At 31.3% G+C, this 5,665-nt stretch overlaps 1 long non-coding RNA gene across 1 annotated transcript; it reads left to right on the top strand.

Annotated features, from left to right (window-relative positions):
- The first annotated feature begins 3,854 nt into the window (after positions 1-3,854).
- LOC126740789 (uncharacterized) lies at positions 3,855-4,681 on the top strand. Its single transcript, XR_007662000.1, has 2 exons — positions 3,855-3,962; positions 4,398-4,681. It is a non-coding gene; the product is annotated as an uncharacterized LOC126740789 (long non-coding RNA).
- The last annotated feature ends 984 nt before the right edge of the window (positions 4,682-5,665 follow it).

Here is a 5,665-nt window from a genome sequence, read left to right as displayed (position 1 = left end):
AGAAAAATTTGTAAATATTTTAAAACTTTTAGACAATCATATTATTAATTAAAGAAAGTTCCCTTTTAGAAAAATCTGATTTAAGGCATTGATTTTCAAAGATTTAAGAACACTAATTCAAGCTATTTTGGAAAAAAAGCAAATGAAAAATTCTCAACCTTAGAGGTTGGAGTTCTCTCATTTAATTCAAAGGTATTAAGACTGTTTCTAAAAAAGCACAGCCGCATGTGCGAAAATGAGATGCACTTTCAAAAGAATGTGTTACCTACCCCATTTTTTTATATGAAACTCAGTATCTATAATAAAGATAATTGAGGAGAAAATTAAACAAAAAAAAATTCGTCTGCATGTTTGGACAAAACAACCGTGAATATTTTTAAAAACTGTCTGATAACTGCACCTTTTACAGAAATATTAAATTACTCAATGAGTAAAAAACAGTAAAGTTTTCACTGTATCGATTGTAAAATTTTGCAGTTGATGAATTTAAAATTACATAATACCTAATATCCAAACGGATTTATAAGAGATTGCAATTATAAACCTGATTTAATGCCTTAATCACTGAATATTAAATAAAAAACAACGAAAGAATGCCATCCATATACCTCAACTTTGTTAAGGAATTTGATAGAGTTCCTATGTTTTACAAATTAATCTTAGGAGATTAATTAGGTTACAATTCTAATTATAAATCTCTTCTCTAATAAACCAAATATTAAGCTTAAAAACCGTCTTCATAAACACTTTAAAAAAGGCAATGTAGATGTAGATGCCGTTGAAAAATGTAAGAACTTGAAGCTAGTAAACTTACATTCTATCAGGAAACCATAGAAAATAATGTAAGTATTTTCAATTTTTTATTAGAATAACGTGGTTTGTCCCTTGAAACATTTCCATATAGTCTAAGAGCTGGCTACGTAGGTCGACGGTTTAATCGGTAAACGTGAAATTTTGTTATATCCAGGCTCGGTTGTTACTGACATAGCAAGGGGCAGACCGTCACAACTCGCCCTGGACGGAATAAATGAGGGTAGAGGGTTAAACATGTAATTTTTTTTATTAAAATTTTTTGATTAGGTACAAAGCTGACAATTTGCACTAGTATAGGAGACGATATTAGAAAATAGGAAAAAAATTGTCAGAAGTCTACGCGAAAGATAAAGGGTCGTCAGAAGTCGGTAATGTTGCAAAAATTTTCGCAACAATTTTATCACTAGGTACACTTCTGACATTTTGCATACTTATTTCATAAATCAAATTGAAATTAACTGCAAGTCGTCAGAAGTCCAGGTGGAAGAATAACGGATATATTAATAATAAAATGAGCATCGGCGCTCCACTCCCAGCTTCATAATATCTCATATTTTATTTTTTTTGTCATTAGGTTCACTTCTGACAATTTGAGAACATAATTTATAATGTTTGAACATACTATTGCTCGACTGTCAGAAGTAAATTCGGAAGACATTGCTAATTGTTAATAAATTAATAATTAAAAAAATTAGAAAAAAATATTAATTTTATTTCATTAGAGATTTTAAATATTTATTGAATTTTCATATTATTATATACTGATATTTGAATATACCATTTTTTATAATAACATAACAATTGTTTTATTTATACGACTATTACAACATATATATCTAACATTAACCGCATACTTATACTAATGAATCGCGATCAAATTCAAAGTCATCATCGCTGATATATGTGGTTTCGTCATCGTCAGCTGAAACTACAAATCAGTAATTTAGTTGAATTTATAAATTGTCAAAAGTAAATTTAAAATTACCTTCCGACTGTTCACTGTCAGTGAGAATATCTTTGACTGATGGTGGCAATTGTGGTCCATCAGAGTCGCACAAAGAAAAGAATCAAACGAAGCCGCGTTTGTCCATATGTTGGAGATGTTGGAGATAAAATGTGCCCTCTCCATATGTTGACCTAATTCTACATAGCAAGGTGGCAAGAAAGAAACTTCGATATTTTTCAATTGTTTTTTTTTGAAAGTGCTTATTTGTATTTTTTATCGTATAGTTTCGGTAAAATAATTCATATCAGACTTGCTTAACTTTCTCGCATGATTTAGTACCGTACATGTTACAGACAAACGATTTAATGACCGATAAAGTGTTTTTTTTATTGGCGCCTGTATTTCCTAAATTGGCGAATGTATTTTGATAGTCTATTGATTTAGAGTTTATAAGGACGTCGTTTACCTTTTCTGTAGAATGCGGGATTATAATCGCATCCTGTCAAACCGTGAAATCCCGGTAGTGCTCTGCACAAGTCCGATTCAAGGGATTCATGTAGCGCATTAATATCAATAATCAATGACGTGACGCTTATCGGAAATACCACATTCGATCCATCATACTTTAGATTTAATTTCATGAAAGTTAATTAGTTAATTTACCTGAGACACTCCCAAAAGACGCCGATGAGTTCTTTTTTTTTTCAGGAGATGTCAATTCGGCATATTTTTGTAAGTACTTCTTTGGAATTGCCAAGAAATTTTTAGAACAAATTAAATGGTACCCATGAGTTTCAGTCACTTATTCAGGAAGATCAATGTCGCCGTATTTCATGTGCAACGCTTTACGAATATACTTTCAATACAGAAACGCAAATATATTTGATGATGAAAACACGCTAACAATCTGTACGCTTCTATATATTAAGCTAAACTGCCGCTCGTGCCCACATTCCTCCAAATTGAGCAGGTGTTCAGAAGGGACCGTATACCTGGTCATGTACAACGTACTAAATGACACAGCGACAACGCTTTAGTGGAAAATTTCCAAATGGAAATCTAAAATTTTAACGGTATATTCAAATATCATGAAATAATATGAATAATCAATAAATATTTAAAATCTCTAATGAAATAAAATTAATGATTTTTTTTTTCACTTTTTGAATTATTAATTTATTAATAATTAGCAATGTCTTCCAAATTTACTTCTGATAGTTGAGCAATAGTATGGTCAATCAATTTAAATTATGTTCTCAAATTGTCAGAAGTGAACCTGATGACAAAAAAATTGAAATACGAGATATTATAAAGGTGGGAGTGAAGCGCCGACGCTCATATTACTAATAATATCTCCGTTATTCTTCCACTTAGACTTTTGACCACTTGCAGTGAATTTCAATTTGAATTATAAAACAAGCATGCGAAATGTCAGAAGTGTACCTAGTGACAAAATTGTTGCGAAAATTTTTGCAACATTACCGACTTCAGACGACCCTTTATCTTTCGCGTAGACTTCTGAGAATTTTTTTCCTATTTTCCTATTTTCTAATATCGTCTCCTATACTAGTGCAAATTGTCAGATTTGTACCTAAGCAAAAAATTTTCATAAAAAAATTACATGTTTAACTCTCTACCCTCATTTATTCCGTCCAGGGCGAGTTCTGACTTTTTTACAAATGCTAATAAGAAAGTTGTAATTGGTAAATAGAATGTTTATAGCACTTCTTCCTTGTTTATAAATGAAAGTTCCAAAGGTTTTTTGCGAATGTTCTTAGAGTAAAGTGAAAGTTCTTTGAATAGGTTTAAATTAAATATTGTTCTCCTAATAAAGCAAAAATAAAAATTTTAGTTAAAAAAAAAAAATTTCCTTTTGTTTATAATTTTATGATTACGTAATAAATCAGGAAATCATACTCGTCTCCCTAAAAAAGATACAAAAAATTCTCGGATTACGATAACTTTTAATTCCTGTTCCCGTATTTAATTTAAAAAATAAAACACACAATGGTCAAGTTCAAGTTTAAATAATTAAGCACGTCCACCGGAAATTTGACGCTGAAGTTTATTTAGTATAAAATAACCCGCCAGGTAGGAACTTTTAATTAATTAAATATCGCTGTGTAAGACTCGTTTAATATTATTTGACAACAAAATGCAACTGCCTGCTGTTTTAGCATTTCTGGTTATTGTAGGATGCATGGTAAGTCTTCTTGAAATTATTAGTCATTAAAACATTATAAAATCCGTAGTTCATACTTGCAGTAGAATCGTAGATTAAGGTAAAATTAAAATCCTGTAGTTTCCTTCTATTTATTTATTAAACATGATTCGGTTTTTGAAGATTCCCGACATGTTTCGAATACAGCGGTGTCCATCATCAGGAGGCAAAACGTTTAGAATTGGTATCAGTTATACTATTGATTTATTCTTAAAAAACCCTGTATTAATTATTATTGTTTTTTTATTTAAATCTGAATTATAATAAATAGAGGGTTTTTTTGACATGAAATCAACCCTGCAATTAAAACCTGTTTCGGAAAACATGTCGGCAATTTTCAAAAACTGAATCATGCTTAATAAATAAGTAAAGGAAGGCTGCAAGATTTTCATTTCACCTTTACATTATTAATTTCAGACTTGCAGTGCTTGTCTTCCTCCCAAATGCGCTAGTGCACCTCCAAACACCTGCTGCTTCAACGCCAAACACGCCCTCTACACAAAATATCCCTTACTTTATGCGATTTACTTGCACAGAGCCAAAGATTTGGTGAAAAAACTGGAAGGGGTGTGTCCATGTCCTGCTCCGGTCCTTGTTACCCCGCAGCCCTTGAAGACAGTCGTAATGATGCAATCGGGATGTTAATTACGATAGTTTCAATGTAGTTTTATTTTTGAGAAAAATAAATTGTAGCCACATTATAGGGTTTCTTTTTTTTGGTCTTGAGCAAACACCGGTTCTAATACGACAACAAATTCACTTAGCACGGAATTCCTTCTCGAGGGTCCTCAATAAAAGAAAAGTCTTCGGGAAAAAGGGAGTCGCTTATCCAGGTCAATTGCGTCTGGTCACGTCCAAGTTTTGTCCGAAACTGCTGACGGAATTGGCGAACTATAAAGGATAAGCCTCCGTTGCTTGTATACTTGAGAAACACTGATTTTCTGAATTACTTTTTGGTTCTTTTTGTTTTTTTTTTTAGGCAATGTTGTTGTTTTAGGTGACAATTGTCTCCAGAGTTCCATTAATATTTTTATTATTGAAAAAGTTTTATTTCTGTATAGCTCTATAAGCTAATCTTGAAATGTCAATTTTTAAATTTAGGCACTTACGTGTTTAATTTGTAAAAGATTTTTAAAGCATCTTATAAAAGGAACATTTTTAACATCTAAGGGTCGCGAATTCTAAACATTGAATCCCTTATATGGATAAAACTAGGTACACTTTTTATATTGTATTTAATTTGCCATTATTACGTATCGCATATTTCTAACTACTCTGATATTTGATTTAAAAATATTATTTGTCCTTTATGCAAATTATGTATTTTTGTTTAATGTTATCCTATTGTTATTATCGCGATATATCTATTTTATAGGACGGTTCTTTAAGCCAGTGAGACACACTTCACGCCGGTGGGGTCTGTTAGGGTGACTGAATACAATACAAGGGATATTGACCACAGAAACATAAGGGAATGAGATTTGGAATTAGGATAACTATTCTAATTAAAAATCTAAAGTAAATACTATGGCAGATTATTGGATAATTAAATATTTTTGCATTTTCTAGTGCCAATATTAAATGGACTAGCCACTTACATTCCACGCGTAAATTAACCACTAGCATCTTGATATCTTGAGTGTATTTTTTACATTCAAAAAATATGTGATTTAGGTCACCTGTAA

This window comes from Anthonomus grandis, chromosome 9 (assembly GCF_022605725.1).
Source record: "Anthonomus grandis grandis chromosome 9, icAntGran1.3, whole genome shotgun sequence".
Lineage (NCBI taxonomy): Eukaryota > Metazoa > Arthropoda > Insecta > Coleoptera > Curculionidae > Anthonomus > Anthonomus grandis.
Note: the sequence above shows the minus strand (reverse complement) of the source record. Positions and strands in the feature narration are given on the sequence as shown.